A 17173-nucleotide genomic window follows, 5' to 3' on the forward strand; every position below is an offset into this window, starting at 1 on the left:
TGTGTTCTTGGTCTTCCAAAGTTTTGACTTCAGGACTTGTGGACACTGGGTTGGGAGCATCAGGATCTATAGAGATTTGGGGTTCAAGATACTGGACCATGGTCCACCCGACTGAAGGGAAATGGTGGTGAAGGTGCTGACAGTGACCTCACTTGGTTGGCACCTGCTGTCTCCTGTCTTTCCCCCAGGGGAGTCAGCCACTTCCACCAGGTTGTCGCATCTGAACTGTGGGTGGCAGGGGGCAGACTTTGCTGAGGATGATTAGTCTTCCTCCAGGAGAGTGACTTCCAGGGATGATGGCTGTGAGGACTGAGGGAGAACCAGGACTCCTGCTGTGGGGGAGGCTGCTGTTCCTTGGGGTTCCCGGTTGTGTGGTGATAGTTGGTAAGTAGCTGCTGCTGGTAGTGCTGGGATATACTGGGTCATTTCTCCAAAATGATCTTTCCTCTTAAACATGGTTGTGAGGTCTTTATGAAGTGTCAAAGTTTTGGAAGTTGAGGACTGACAGAACACATTATGGTTTATGAATGTTATGGAGTCTTGTTCTTCTGTAAGAAACCATGAATATTTGAACCCTTGAGAAGCCCGGAAAGAACTACAGGAAGGGATGCTGAGTGAAGTGAACAGAGTCAGGGGAACATTGTCCGCATTAACAGCAACATTGTGAGATGATCAGCTGTGATGGACGCAGGTCCTCTCCTCAGCTCAGTGATCAAGGACAGACCTGAGAGAGCTGTTAAGGAAAATGACGTCGGCATCAGAGAAAAAACTCGATTCTGAATGCACAATGAAGGATACTACGGTCAGTTTCTTAAAAAACCAACTTCTGTGACATTTTCCCTTTCTCATGATTCCCCCCCCCATTTAATTCTAATTCCTTCTTTACACATGCTCAGTGAGGAATGATGGTAAACAGCCTTAAGATAAGGGACAAGAAAGAAAACCATGAGATAGGAAGGAAAACATGAGAGAGATTTATAAAAAGTGAACCTAGTGTCCATTCAGATTCTGCTGTTTTGTTTTGTTTTGTTTTGTTTTGTTTTGTTTTGTTTTGTTGGGATTTGCTTTGTTTTGTTTTTCTTAATCTGGATGGGGGTAGCATTGTCCATAGTCGGTCTCCTTGGGTGTCCAAGCTCTCTGAACAGCAGAGAGGAGCTTCTTCCATCAAAGCTGATCAAGCCTGGCACAGTTCTGACCTCCTTTTCAAGATTTGGGGGAGGGTTTCCATGTGTGGGGTTCAGGCTGACATCAGGAGGCCCTAGTTAGGGTCTAGTGTAGGTGCTCACCCTGCACAAGGAGGGTCTGCATCTGGCTCCATCGTCTCTGTTCACACTTCCTTCCTGATTTTTCTCTTTCCCCTTTAAAGTGATTCTGATCATGGCCTTATAAGCCCTGGACAGTGCCCAAGGGGTCACCTTAGGCCAACAAAGCTTCAATTTGTGAGAGTCAGGAGTCTCTGCTGGGGCAGCCAGATGGGGGCAGGGGCTCCCTCTCCACCAGTCACATCCTGGAACATGGGTATTCAGCTGATCTTCTCCCCTAGTATGAGTCTTCTCCAAGTTCCCCTTGGGAAGGGGGACATGTGCTGGGTCAAGGGTCAGAAGCACTGCGTTCCCGATCCATTGATGTCACCCTAAGTTTGACATCCAACTCCCCATGTAATTTTCTCTATAGAGACACTCAGAGAGATAGAAAGAAAGAAACAGAAGTCAGGGAGATGAAGACAGAGACAGAAACTGAGAAAGACTCAACCCAGCCCTGGATGCTTGTGGGCGAGAGTGTCAAGAACCTGGGCCAGGGGCAAAGCTGGGCCTGGGCAGGCACAGGAGGTTTTTGTCCAACTTCCTCATTGAATCTAACACTGCGCTGAGCATAGCCACTACGACTGGTATATGTTTGACAGTAGTAATCGGCTTCATCCTCAGGCTGGACATTGCTGATGGACAAGTAGCGACTGGTGCCAGAGCCGGAGCCAGAGAAGCGGTCAGGGATCCCATCGCCCTTGCCTACGCTTCCACCGCTGGTGACATACATGATATACCGAGGGGCCTTTCCTGGGCTCTGCTGGTGCCAAGCAGCATAATAACTACTGTGCTGACTGCCGAGGGTGCAGGTGAGTTTGGCTGTGGCTCCCAGGGACACAGACATGTCAGGAGACTGAGTCAGCACAGGTTGCGAGAAGGAACCTAGAAACACAGACACTCATGAATGTCCTGGAATAAGAAGAGGAGAAGGTTCTTGGAGAGAGGAGAGGGGGCAGGGAGGGAGGAGGATGAGTGATGAGGAGGGGTCCGAGGTAGCCCTGACCTGAGCAGACAGCGAGCAGGAGGAGGCAGACAAGAGGCCAGGCCATGATGCAGGGGCCCAAGAACTCTGCTCCCCAAAGAGCATACAGCTGGGCCTGGGATCTACCAGGTTCCTCTTATCCTGACCCTGAAACCCTTTGCTGTGGGTGTGGACTGAATGCAAATCTTCGTCTGAACCTGGGTTTTCTTAACTATACCTTTCTCCTCCCTCTGGGGTCAGAGGTCCCATGGAGAAGGGAGACATTTCATGATACGAAGCACGATTGTTGGTAGACAAACCCAGGTGGGATGTCCCCATGAGTGAACACAGGGCTCAGAGCAGCTACGGACACCGCTGTGCTGAGCCCCCCTGAGACCAACAGGCTACCCGCACCCTCATGCCTACTTTCCACCAGTCCTACACCTCCCCCTATTGACCAAAGGCCTCACATTCGCTCCAGCTTTGTAAGCACCCCTCAGCTGACCCAAAGTCAGACAAGACTCCTGCTTGCTGCCCCCCAGTCCTCCAGGTTGACATCTGCCCATGGGACAAAAGGAGGTCCTGACTCCTGGGAGGACACAATTAGTGTATATATGTAAAAGGGATCAAGTCCTCCAAGCTTGATTTTATCTTTCCTCCCAATAGTTTATACAAAGATTTGGCTTTTTGTTCCTCTTTCTCATTCCTCCTGATTCACTTATGCCCCACTGAGCACATCTGCTGGTTTGGTTATATTCCCAGGACTCTGAATTATTCTGACGAAATTGGAGCTGTCCTCCATGCTGAAGGGTTCTTTGGATACAGCCATGTTAGGGGCACTTCTATCTTTCCTCTGGTTCCTTCAGAACTTTTTGAAACGCCTTAATGTCAGCAGCAAAGACATAGAGCTCATGTCTCCATCATTGTTTTCTTTTTTTGTTTTTGCAAGGCAAGGGGGTTCAGTGACTTGTCCAAGGCCACACAGCTAGATAATTATTAAGTGCCTAAGGCTGGGTTTGATCTCAGGTTCTCCTGACTCCAAGGCTAGTGCTCTATCCACTGCACCCCCTGGCCGCCCCTACATCAGTCCTTGCAGGTGATGGGAGCCTTCAAAGTGACTCAGGGAATATGTGTAAAAAGAGAGAATTCAGCTGTCAGATTCTGATAGAGAAGTCTTCACCTTTCCCATCTCTGTCATTGCAAAATAGATCAGCCACAGGAAATGACTGCACAAAATTCTGTTTCGAAATGCTCTCTGTGGTAGGACCAGGGTAAAGCCCGGCCATCCATATGAAAATCCAGCCACTGTTCCCAAGGAGCTCCCATTCTGGAAGGTTTCAGATTTGGGTCAAAGGGAGCATTCCAATGTGTTTCAGGGGTTAGCGGCAAAGTAGATGCTCATTCTTCTTATTCACCACAAGCTGTGCTGAAGAAATTAAGTCACTTTGGGGTGAGAGTCATTTTACTCAGCTAAAGACCCTTGGGGCAAGAATTTTCTTTTTTTGGGGTCTTCCAAAGTAGTGCGTACAGGCCTTGTAGTTGCCAAAGTTCATCTCCACCAAGTGATCGCTCAGATTCATGACTATGGACACTGGCCTGGGAGCATCAGGATCCCTCCAGGTTTCTGGATCAAGATGCTGGACCACGGTCCTCTTGACCTGAGGGAAGGGGTTAGTCCAGGTGGTGATGGGGATCAGACTTGGCACCTGCTGCCTCCGCCTTTCCCCCATGGTTGTCAGCAACTTCAACTAGTTTGTCTCATCTGAGCTATCGGCGGCCGTTGCTGAGGATGGCTAATAAGGCTTCCAGTGAATTCCAGGGATGATGATTGTGAAAACTGAGGTAGAACCAGGACTCCTGGTGTGGGAGAGGCTGCTGCTCCTTGGGGTTGTCTTTTGCTGGTAGTTGGTAAGTGGCTCCTGCTGATGTATTGGTGAAGGTGTGCCATTTCTCCAAAATGATCTCTCCCCTCTAGAATATTTGTGGGTTCTTTATGTTGTGGCAAAGTATTGGAAGTTGAGGGAATTCCCATGAACTGAGGAGTGACTGAGCACATTATGGTATCTGAATATTCTGGAGCCTTTGTGAGATGATCAGCTGTGATGGATGCAGGTCCTATTGGCAGTTCAATGATCCTGGAAACTCTTGAGAGTGTTGTCAAAGAAAATACCATCCTCATTCAGGGAAATGACTGGATCCTGAATGCACGGCAAAGGACACCATGTTCACTTTAAAAAAACCACCTTCTATCACATTTTCCCTTTCTTTCTCATGGTTTTTGCCCCTTTATCCTAATTCGTTTTTTATATCATACTTAATAAGGAATTATATCAGACACAATTAGAGTAGGAGAAAAGGGGAAAAACACCCATGAGACTGGAAGGGAAGCTACAAGAGAAATTTTTAAAGAGTGAAAATATTGTTCATTGAGATCCTGGCCTTTTGTTTTGTTTTCTTTTGGTTTCTTTGTTTGTTCTGCCAGTTCCGTCTTATCCTCTCCCTGAAGCCCCTTGTTGTGGGTGGGGGCTGAATGCAAATCTGTGTCTGAACCACACCATGCCCCTCACTCTGGGGTCACAGGTCCCATGAGGAGGGGTCCTACTTCAGGAAATGGAAGTGGGGCATCGGTATACAAGACCAGCTGAGATGTCCCCCATGAGTGACCACATGACACAGAGCTGCCACAGACACAGCTGGGCCAAGCCCCCTCTGCAAACACCTGGCTGCCCATGCCATCACTGCCTGCTCTGGGCCATTCCTGCATCACCACCTTTCAACATCCAGCCTCACATGCACTGCAGCCTCTGAGAAAACATCAGGACCCTATAGTCAGAGCAGGACTCCATTGCCTATGGGACTTCCTTCCTTAACACTTTCAAAGAATATTTTTATTTATTTTTTTCCAAATGCACATGTATAATTTTAAGTTACAAAATTTCCTCCCACCTTCCATTTCTACCCATTTCCCTCAGTGGCAAACACTGTACATACACATTTCGATAAAAATGTTTAAAGGTTGGTATTTTACAAAAAAGACAAATTAGGATTAAGGGAAAGAGATGTATAACATGTAATTTTTACAAGGTGTCCATCACATTCTGAAGGGTTGTTTGTGTTTGTTTGTTTCTGTGTTTGTGTGTGTGTGTGTTTCTTTTGTTTTGTTTTGTTTTCTTTTTCTTCCTCTGGATAGGGATGATATAGTCCATGGTCTAGTCAGTTTAATTCCTTTGTCCTAGCTCTCTGGACTGCTGGGAGGATCTGCTTCCATCAAGATTGCTCTTCTCACAATCTTCTTGTTGGTGTGCACATTGCTCTCTTGGTTCTACTCCCTTCTCTCAGCATCAGATCCTGCCAGTCATTCTCTAGTGCCACCATTTATGATTTCTTATAGATCAATAGTATTTCATAGCAGTCCATAACCTGCTTAGCCATTCCCCAATGGATGGGCAACCCCTCAATTTCCAATTCTTTGCCACTACAAAAGGGGCTGCTATGAATATTTTGGAACATGTATTTTTTAACAGTTTTTTTTTTTGCTATAGACCTGGAATTGGAATTGCTGGATCAAAGGATATCACCAGTTTTATGGCTCTTTGGACATGGTTCTGTATGGCTCTCCAGAAAGGTTGGGCCAATTCACAACTCCACCAGCAATGCATCAGTGTCCCAATCTTCCCACAGACTCTGCAACATTGATCAGCCTCACTTTTTCTCATCTTGGCTAATCTAATAGGTGTGAGGCGATATCTCACTGTTGTAATTTGCATTTCTGTGATCCATAGTGATGTGGAGCATTATTCCTATGATTGTATATAGATTTAATTTCTTCATTTGGAACTGTTCATATCCTTTGATCATTTATCAACTGGGGAATGACTTGTGACTCATAAATTTGATACAATTCTCTCTATATTTAGAAATGAGACCTTTATCTGACCTCCTGTTTGTGAGGACTGTTTCCCAGCTTTCTGCTTTACTTCTAATGTTGGTAGCATTGATTTTATTAGTGCAAAAACTTTTGCATTTAATATAGTCAAAATCATTCATTTTGTTGTTTATAATATGATCCAATTCTTGTTTGGTCATAAATTCATCCCCTTTCCATAGATGTGATAGAGTATTTCTTGGTCGATTGATGCATCTATAGTGTCAGTCTTAATTTCTAAACCCTGTTCCATTTTGACCTTATTTTTAGCGCAGGGAGTGAGATGAGGATCTAGGCTGAGCTTTTGCCCCACTAGTTTCCCTTTTTTCCCCACAATTCTGGTCAAATAGTGAGTTCTTACCCCAGAGGCTGATGTCTTTGGGTTTGTCAGATAGAACATTGCTGGAGTCCTTCCCTGAATTTGATTTTGAACCTTTCCTGATCCAGTGATCCATCACTCCATTTCTTAAATAGGACCAGGCAGTTTTGGTGACCCCAGCTTTTTAGTATAGTTTGAGATCTGGTAGAGCTGGGCCACCTTCCTTTACATTTTTTTCCATCAGTTTCCCTTGTTATTGTTGCCCTTTTCTTGCACCAGATGAATTTTGTGACTATTTTTCAAGCTTAGTAAGAGTGGCATCATCTTGTTCATTGTATGTGTATGTGTGTGTGTGTTTGTGTTTCTTCAGAATCACTCTTTGCCATGGTTAGCAGGCCAGGCTTAGGGTGGGTGAAGCAGGTCGTTATTAGGGCACCTTTTCCAGCCCCACATGCCCAGATGACCAGGATAGTCCATCCCAACAGCTGCTCGGGCCCCCTGTGGCTCCTGAATCCACTGCTGTTTTAGTCCAGTGACAAGATGACCTTGTGGTGTATTGGTTGACCTGTAGGAATCTCAGAGGCCACCAAGGCTCAACCACACAATTCTAGGGCAGAGAATTGTTTTTCAGAGACGAACCCAAGGCCAGGCAGGGAGTGAGTGAGGGTCAAAACCGGGATTTCATGTCCACAGTCAGGCAGGTGAACTGAAAGTCACTTCTAGAATGTGGATAGAATGATGAATGGAGCTCAGAGGAGGAGAGGTTACCGTGACATGGAGGCAGAGGGGTTGGGAGCCAGGGTCTCTAAGCTGTTTGACATAGTCTCAGCAAGAAGACCCAAGGCAGGCTCCCGCGGCCACAGGCCAGGGTGTTTGGCGGGACCCCCTCCCCTCCCCTGGGACCCCGGCTTCCTCCTCCCTTTATTTTTATCCAAAGCTCTGAGTTCCAGATCTCCCCCCTCCCCGCCCCTGAGACGGCGGAAGCCACACGCGTGGCTGCACACACACACTCCCGTGACCGTGACTTTGTAGAAGATTCCAGTCAGAGGAGAAAGTGCAAGTGAGAAGGGGAAAGAGCCCCCCAGCCCCCCAGACTGCAGCGGCTCGTCCTCGGGGGCCGGCGTGGGCCTAGCCCCGACCCCCCAGCATTGCTGGGCCTCAGCCTTCAGGGTCTCCCAGCTACTTTACGGGCACCGCAGACTGAGGCATTGCCTTGCCAGCTTCCTAACCAGGGCAACGATGACCCCAACTCCGATTCTGACTTTGAAGAAAAGAGAAAAAAGAGGAAGTGGACCCTCAAACAGGCTCTACTTATGGAAGAAAATTCAAACATATCAGCTCAAGGAATAAAAACTAAAAAAAGAAGAAAGCAAAGGTTCTGGAGCCCCAAAGAATGATGATCTGGCCCCTATGTATTTCCAGAATGGCCCAGTTCTCAGGACCACCCTGGGTTCAGTGGAAGATGGGAATGATACGGAGCCAAGGATAAGTCGGAAACAACAGAGAAACCACCAGAAAAACAAACGGAGAGAGAAGAATAAGTTTCTGCCCCCAAAGGCACAGAGTGTTGCAGCTCCTGAGGAGAAGACGTCCCCAGGGCTGCTAGGGGAATTTGAGCCAGATGTGAAAGCAGAAGGGCCGGGGCTGTCTCTGGACCGAGGTGGGATGCTTCGGGCAACGATGAAGCAGCGACTTGAGGGAGCTCCTTTGTGCTTCCTCAATGAACATCTTTACTCTGTGACCAGCGGTGCCACGAGCCACATCTTCCAGGAGGATCCTGAGGCCTTTGAGCTCTGTCATCTTGGCTTTCAGAACCAAATAAAGCGATGGCCCTTGAAGCCTGCGGACCAGATGGTGAAAGAGTCGAAGCAGCGGCCAGCTTCTCTGTGGCAGATTCTGGGCGTGGAGACTGTCCTCTTGCCTCTAGTGTTCGAAACACTGCTCGCTGCTTTGACCGGGCTGCACTTGACCCTCGTGTTACCGTCTGTGACATGGCCCAGGTGCCCCTTAAGGATGAGTCTGTGGAACTTGCTGTTTTCTGCCTTTCACTGATGGGAACAAACCTGAGTGACTTCTTGAAGGAGTCCAATCGAGTACTGAAACCAGGAGGCCTGTTGAAAGTAGCGGAGGTAGCCAGCCGGATATGAAGGCTTTCTTGGGATCCTTAGCCCAGTTGGACTTCCAGCTTGTCTCCAACGATCTGATCAACAGCTACTTCTACCTGTGAAACTTCAACAAGATAGGACCTCCCAAGGCTCAGGGTTCCCTTCGAGGGCTGACTTTGAGGTGTTTGTATAAAAGCCGATGACTGAGTCCTACTCCTTTCTGCCTCCACCCTGCCTGAGGCATCAGAACAGCTCAATGAGGGTCCCTCGAGAGAACCAGCTGTACCAGGTCACAGATGAAAACTCAGGCTGAATTCAGAGGCTGCCTGGGTGAGATAAGAGGTCCCATTCTGGTCTAAGTGGGCAGGAAAGTCCCTATCCTGGACCTTGGAGAATACTGGCATTAGGTCCAGTCAGAGGTGTACTGAAAGTTGTATATCAAAAGATATTGTATTAGTAGGAGAGACAGAATCTAAGAACGCTGCAGATGCTGTGAAAAGAAGCTTACCGACTCCTGCTTTGATATCAGTCTTTTCTGAATGTATCTCCCGTCCTAGCAAAGGAATAATTGAGCAAAACCCTTTCTTTGTATTTTAGTGCTTCAGATAGTCTACTAGCATTCATATCCTTGTATCCCCTTTCTAAGGAAAAGAGTGCATAGCTATTACATTCATGTACCATGAAAAAAGAAGACTCAAGGCAGTCACACTGCCTAATGGAACATTTCCTTCTTCAATATATATATAGGGATTTCCTGCATACCAATATTTATAGGTTTATTGTTGATTATAATATTTATTCACCCTAATACTGGAATGAGTATAAAGGAAGGATTTCAGAAAAATTCCTTGAATAAAACAGATTGTAAACTCTGTCTGAATTTGACAGGACTGCCTCTCCCTGAGGCACACAAAAGGCTTCAACATTATGAAATCTCGGGAAAACTCTGCACTGGGAATTCCAAGGAGATGCCAGAATATATACAGGGAAAACAGATACAAGATGGGTCAGATAGAAGTCCAGGAAATTAATAGTTTCTGCCTTTACCATATACAGGAATAAATGAAAAAGATGGTGAGAAAATAGTTAGTACAGCTGACCGATATGTGAACTCCAGCAACCTTAGTTGCAGGGGAAAGAATAAAATAGTCACGGAAACTGTGGCTTCTACCAAGAAGGCCAGAAAGAAAAATTGGTTATTGTAAGAGTTAGCGGATGGGTGGGCAAGCATTAAAGACCCTCACTACAGACTGTTAAGGAAGTGTATCTAAAAACATTACTTACACAAAAAATAAAAAACACTTTCCATTAAAGAATTGCTTAATGAATAACTTTAAATGAATTCACCATTATACTATGTAGTAATAAATAAGGTAACAGACAGGTTGAGGTCATTGTGGTCCAAGTGGGGATGGGAAATCAATTAACTATATGATTATTACTTAAACTTGTAATCACATGATTAAAACTTGTTACCATATGAACTATATGATGGTTGATGAAAATTGTCCACTCTTGTAACCAAGGAAATGATCTCAGCTTGCTTGAAACATACATGATTCTGAAACTATAAAAATAAATCCAAGCAGCTGACAGTCAGTCAACCTGCTCCTCCCTTTGCCCCCTTGTGGACTCAATTCATTTCTCCAACTCTATCCCTCCTGTCAGGTTCCGAGGACCCTGCGGAGGCTGGACCCCCACACAGAGGGAGGGCCTGAAAGTGCCACTGGGGCCAAGGAGGATCCCCCCTTCCCCACCAGCATCTGTGAGTACAGACGTGAGAAGGCCAATGCAGCCGGTGCTGAAAAGGGTGGAGCGAGGCTGGGTCACATGTGGTACAAGATGGGGGAGAATGGTCCAGAGGGGAGTGAGGAGGGAGAGGCCTAGAGAGCTTGGGGTGATGGCCTGGCAGAGAGCCTGCTCCCCACTACACTGTCCATCTCCTTCCTCAGAGCATGTCCAGGACTCTCCTCATTCCTTCCCATCTGCCTCCCTCTGGAAGGAGCAGATGTGCTGGGGCAGGAAACAGAAGGACTGGGTGATGGTCCATTTCTCTTCCTCTGACTATGACCTGAAGCTCATCATGTAGTTTTCTGTATAGAGACAGTCAGACACAACGAAACAGAGGTAGAAACAGAGTCAGGGAGATGAAGTCAGAGAGAGGACCTAAGACTCGGCCCAGCTGTGGCAGCTTGGGGGGGGGGGGGTGGACAGTGTCAGGAACCTGGGTCCAGTTGGGGGGAAACTGGGCCTGGGCTGACAGGGGAGGCTGTTGTCCAACTTCCTCATTGAATCTATCTCAGCACTGAGCATAGACACCACCACTGCTATTTGTTTGACAGGAGTAATCAGCTTCATCCTCAGGCTGGACGCTACTGATGGACAAGTAGCGGTTGGCCTCAGGCCTGGAGCCAGAGAAGCGAGCACGGATCCGATAGCCCTTGCCTACACCTCCACTCCTGGTTACATACATGACAAACCGAGGGCCCTTCCTTGGGCTCTGCTGGTGCCAACCAACGTCATAACCACAATGCTGACTGCTGGAGGTGCAGGTGAGTCTGGCTGTGGCTCCCAGAAACACAGTCATGGCAGGAGATTGAGTCAGCAGAGGTTGGGAGAAGGAACCTAGAAACACAGACACTCATGAATGTCCTGGAATGAGAAGAGAAGGAGAAGGTACTTCAAGGTAGTTCCCAGAGAAGAGGTCAGGGAGGGAGGAGGAGGGATGAGGAGGGGTCTGAAGCAGCCCTGACCTGAGCTGAGAGTGACCAGGAGGAGGCAGACATGAGGCCAGGCCATGGTGCAGGACCCCAAGAGCTCGGGTCCCCAAGAGCACACAGCTGGGTGTGGGCTCTACCAGGTCCCCCTTATCTTGTCCCTCAAGCCCCTTTATGTAGTTGGGTGCAGAATGCAAATGTGTGTCTGAACTTGGGCTTTCTTAACTACATCCTGGTCCTCAATGTGGAGTCACATGTCACATGGGGAGGGAGCACATTTCAGGGGATGTGGCGGGGATCTTGGTTTGCCAAACCTGGTGAGATGGCCCCCATGAGTTGAGCAAATGTTCAGAACTCTTCTTTAACACAAGTTACTCTGATAAAGTTATGTCACTTTGTGTCAGGAACCATTTTCAGAGCTAAAGACTGGAGGTAAAACCTTTTCTGGATCTTCCAAAGTTGTTCCTGTGGGACTTGTAGTTGCCAGGCTACATCTCTGCACAGTTGTAGCTCAGCTTATAGCTATGGACACAGGGCTGGCAGCATCACTATCCCTAAGGGTTTGGGGTTCAACATCCTGGACCATTGTCCCCCTGATCTGAGGGGAGCGGGTGGTCTAGGTGGTGACACTGTGACCTGACTTAGTTGACACCTGCTGCCTCCTCTGTTTCCCTGAAGGGAGTCGGCAGCTTCCCCCAGGTTGCCCCATCTGAGCGCTGGGTGGCAGGTGGCTGACTGTTGCTGAGGATGGCGAGCTCTCCTCCAGGAGAGTGACGCCGAGTGCGTGATGGTTGTGAGGACTGAAACAGGACCACGACTCCTGGTGTGGGGGAGGCTGCTCTCCTTGGGGCTGTCTCTGTCCTTTGGTGTTATTTGGGACGTTGCTGTTGCTGGTTGTGCAGGGGAAGCTGGGATGATTCTCCAAAATGGTCTTGTTGTAGTGATAAAGAATTGGACATTGGGGGAATGCCCATCGAGTGAGGAGTGGCTGGACACGTTATGGTTTATGAATGTGCTGGACTATTATCGCTCTGTAAGAAATCATAATCAATTGGATTTTAGAAAAAGCTTGGAAAGACTTGTATGAGCTGATGCTGAAGATGTGAGCAGAAGGGGAAAACGGCCACATTGACAGCAATATTGTGAGTGACCAACCGTGATGGACGCAGCTCCTCTGAGCAGTTCACTGATCAAGGACACTCCTGAGAGAACTGCTATGGACAACGCCGTCCACATCCAGAGAAAAAACTGCATTCTGAATGCACAGCCAAGCCTGTATACCAAGTTTAGGTTTTTTAAAATCTATTATGTTTTTTCTTTCTCGTGGTTTCCCCCAGCCCTTAATTCTAATTACTTTTTTGAAACATGACTACTATGGAATTATGTTAAGCACAAGTAGGGCTATGGGAAAAGAAAGAAAAACCAGGAGAGAGTGTTCATTCAGATTCTGCAGTTTTTGTTCAGTCTTTTTTTACTTTGCTTTGTTCTTCTTATTTTGGATGTGGATAACATTGTCTGTAGACAGTTTCCTTGCATTGTCCTAGTCTGTGGACTGCTGAGAGGAGCTGCCTTCATCAAAGTTGATCAGGTCACAATATGGTTGTTCCTGTGGACTACGTTCCCGTGGTTCTGCTCCCTTTGTTCACTGTTGGGTCCCATCATTCATCCCATGCTTCTCTAGACTCCAACCATTCATGGGTTCTTATAGAACAGTAGCACTCCACAGTATTCATATGCTATAACTTATTCAGCCGTTACTCAGTGGATGGACATTCCCTTAATTTCCAGTTCTTTGCCACTACAAAAAGAGCTGTTAGGAATATTTTGGAACATGTGGAACTTTTCCCATTTTTTATGATTTCTTCTGTTTATAGGCCTAGTGTGGTATTGTTGGAATTGCTGGGTCAGAAGGCATGATCAATTTTATTGCTCTTTTGCATAGTTCCTTATTGCTCTGCAGAATGGTTGGATCAGTTCACAGAATCAGGGAGATGAAGGCAGAGAAAGAACCTAAGACTCGCCCAGGGGTGACATCAGAATACTGAGGCCAGGTCAGACGCTTGGCCTGGCCTGACAGGGGAGGTTTTTGTGCAGCTTCCTTTATGAATGGATCACTGTGCTAAGCTTCGACACCAACATTACTATAATAGCACCCCCAGCAGTAATCGGCTTCACCCTCAGACTAGATGTTGCGGAAGGACAAGTATCGATCGGCCCCAGATGTGTAGCCAGAGAAGTGAGCAGGGATTCCATTGACCTCAGTGCCACCTCGACTGCTGTTGACGCACAGGAAATACCAAGGAGCTTTTCCTCGGCCCCACTGGTGCCAACCACCACTATGCCAGCTTTGCTGACTGCTGAGGATGCAGGTGTGTCTGGCTGTGACTCCAGGGACACAGACATGGAGGGAGACTGAGTCAGCACAGGTTGGGAGAAGGAAGCTAGAAACACAGACACTCATCAATGTCCTGGAATGAGAAGAGGAGAAGGTGCTTGGAGAGAGGAGAGGGGGCAGGGAGGGAGGAAGACTGATGAGTAGGGGTCCGAGGCAGCCTTGACCTGAGCAGACAGTGAGCAGGAGGAGGCAGACAAGAGACCAGGCCATGATGCAGGGGCCCAAGAACTCGGGCTCCCCAAAGAGCATACAGCTGGGCCTGGGCTCTGCCAGGTCCCACTTATCCTGTCCCTGAAACCCCTTGCTGTGGGTGGGGGCTGAATGCAAATCTGTGTCTGAACCTGGGTTTTCTTAACTATACTTTTCTCCGCCCTCTAGGTTGAGAGTTCCTATGGAGAAGGGACACATTTCATGATTCGAAGCGGGATTGTTAGTAGACAAACCCAGGTGGGATGTCCCCATGAGTGATCACAGGGCTCAGAGCAGCTACGGACACAGCTGTGCTGAGCCCCCCTGAGACCAACAGGCTACCCACACCCTCATGCCTACTCTCCAACTGAGATCTACAAGGTGGGAGGGGGGTCCACTGCTCATCCAAAAACGGACCGAAATTATTCTGTATTTTCTGTCATTTTCATTTTGGCTTGCATGCTTGGGTCCTGGATCGTGGACAATACACTCGAGATTGTCCGACCAACAGGGGAGTACCGGAACGATGTGTCCTTGCTCCCACACATTAGCCTGTTGGTTTCAGTCATGTTATTAAAATGCCTTCAAGGAGGATGATCATGGCCTCGAGGTCAGCTACCACACTAAGGGCAAATTCCCCAACTTGAAAAGGTTCCAAGCCATGACCAAAGTGGAGGGTGTTGGAGCATGATCTTCTGTTTGCAGCCTGTGAAGATGAGGTACAACAAAGTATGGACCAATTCTCTGCTTCTTATCTCACTTTGGTCTAACAATTAACATCAAGAAAATCCAGGTGCTCCATGAGCCAGCACCACACAAGCCATATGTGGAACCACTGATTACAGCATACAGAGAAGTTTTGAATCCTGTTGACAAGTTACCTGGGTAGTGTCCTTTCCAAGGAGGTACATGTTGACCACGAGGTTGAAATTGCCAAAGCTAGCTCAATATTTGGTAGGCTCCAAAAGAAAATATAGGAGAGAAGAAGTATTAGACTGAGGTCTACACAGTTGTCCTGATCTCATTGCTATACGCCTGCAAAACCTGAACAGTCTACCAGCACCATGTCAGGAAACTGAATTGCTTCCATTTAAATTTTCCTAGGAAGATTTTGAAGATCATCTGACAGAAGAAGATATCAGAGTTCCTTTCTTGAGCTTAATTGCCTGGCATTCCAACATTAATTCAGAATGTGAAACGATGATGGAAATCAGGGCCTCCTGTCTCCAGGGCAGCTGCTCTATCAACGGGGCCACCTAGCTCCTCTTCAGATTCTTTGACTATTTATCAATTGAGGAATGACTTGTAACCTTATAAATTTAATACAATTCTCTGCATATTTTAGAAATGAGATCTTCATCAGATCCCCTGCCTCTGAAAATTGTTTCCTAGCTCTATTTTCCTTCTGATCTTGTCAGTATTGATTTTATTACTGCAAACCTTTTTAATTTAATGTTATCAGAATCATCTATTTTGCAATTTGTAGCATACTCCATTTCTTGTTTGGGCATAAATATCTTCCTTTCACATTGATGTGACAGAGTATTTCTTGTTTTCTTAATTGGTCTACAGTATCCCCTATGTGTCTAAATCCTGCATCCATTTTGACCTTATTTTCATACAGGGTGTGAGATGTGGATCTCTTACTAATTTTTGTCATTTTAGTTTTTACTTTTATGAACAATTTTTATCGAATAAAGAATTCTTATCCCAGTAACTAATGTCTTTAGAGTTGTCAAATAATAGATTACTGTCATTATTTACTTCCATCTCTTTTGTATGTACTCTAATTCACTGTTCCATTGCTCTGTTTCTCAGCCAGTACCAGGCAGTTTTGATGACTGCCTCTTGGTAGTTTTGTTTAGATTTGGTACAGCAGGACCACCTTCCCATCAGTTCCCTTGATAGTCATGACATTTTGGTGTTCCAGATGAAATTGGTTCCTTTTGTTTTTTAACAGTGAAATAGTTATTTAGAGGTTCGTTTGCTATGGCACCAATTAAATACTTTAATTTGGGTAAAATTACAATTATTATAATATTTGCTTGACCTAAACCATAGCAATGGACAATTTACCAGTTGTTTAGATTTCCCTTTATTTGTGTGAAATGTTTTGTCATTTCTGGATTTGTCTCAGAGTTAGATACCCAGGTATTTTTGGTTATCTGAAATTAATTCAAATGGAATTCCACTTACTAGTTATTGCCCTTGGACTTATCATATATAGAAATGCTGATGATTTATGTGAGTTTGTTTTATATCCTGCTACTTTAACGAACTTTTTAATTGGTTCAAGTAGATTTTTAGATGAATTTCTTGGATTCTCTAAGTATAACATGATATCATCTGCAAAGGGTAAACGTTTTGCTTCCTCATTGCCAATTCTAATTCTCAAAATTTCCTTTCTCTTATTGATTAAGCTAAAATGTCTAATTCTATATCTGATTATGATGGTAATGATGGGCATCCTTGTTTCACCTCTCATCTGATTGAACATGCTGCTAATTTATTGCCATTTCAGATGATATTTGTTGATGATGGTAGCTAGATCCTGATTGTTATTTTAAGAAAACTCCTTTTATTCCTATTTTCCCTAGATTTTTAATAGGATGCATATGGTTTTTGTCAAAGAAATCTCAGAATTTATTGAGAAATCATATGATTTCTGTTAGTTTTGTTATTGATATGTTAAATTATGTTGAGTATGTGTCTAATGTTGAACCATCCCTGTTTACCTGGTATAAATCCTACTGGATCATATGTGTATTTGCCTAGTCAGAATTCGCTGTAATCTCTTGGCTAAAATCTTGCTTGAGATTTTTTTGCATCAGTGTTCATTAGGGAAATAAATTTATAATCTTCTTTGTCTATTTTTGAATCTTTCTGCTTTAGGTATCAGCACCATATTCATGTCATTAAAAGAATTTGACAGATTTCCTCTTAATTTTTAAAATAGTTTATGTAGAATTGAAATTAATATTTGGTAGAATTCACTTGTAAATCTCTCTGGACCTGGAGACGTTTTCTTAGGGACTTTAGTAATGCTTTCTTCAATCTCTTTTATTGAAATGGGGTGATTGAAATATTTTACTTCCTCTTCTATTTTTCTAGGTAATTTTTATTTTTGTCAATTTTCATCCATTTCACTCAGGTTATCCAATTTATTGGCATGCACGTGGGCAAAATAACTCCAAGTTTTTCTTTCATTACCTGCTTGTGATGCATTCAATCTTTTTATTCTTGAAACTGGTAATTTGG

General features: G+C 45.6%; 1 long non-coding RNA gene and 1 pseudogene across 2 annotated transcripts; both read left to right on the forward strand.

Annotated features, from left to right (window-relative positions):
* The first annotated feature begins 253 nt into the window (after positions 1-253).
* LOC141497230 (uncharacterized) lies at positions 254-16937 on the forward strand. 2 transcript variants are annotated; one of them, XR_012471246.1, is made up of 5 exons: positions 254-2113; positions 10283-10379; positions 10957-11166; positions 13274-13700; positions 14105-16937. It is a non-coding gene; the product is annotated as an uncharacterized LOC141497230 (long non-coding RNA). The 2 variants fall into 2 exon arrangements; XR_012471247.1 differs by having other exon boundaries at positions 13513-13700.
* LOC141497043 (ribosomal RNA-processing protein 8 pseudogene) lies at positions 7284-8817 on the forward strand (annotated as a pseudogene).
* Positions 16938-17173: the final 236 nt, after the last annotated feature.

Source organism: Macrotis lagotis, chromosome X (assembly GCF_037893015.1).
Source record: "Macrotis lagotis isolate mMagLag1 chromosome X, bilby.v1.9.chrom.fasta, whole genome shotgun sequence".
In the NCBI taxonomy this organism is placed as follows: domain Eukaryota; kingdom Metazoa; phylum Chordata; class Mammalia; order Peramelemorphia; family Peramelidae; genus Macrotis; species Macrotis lagotis.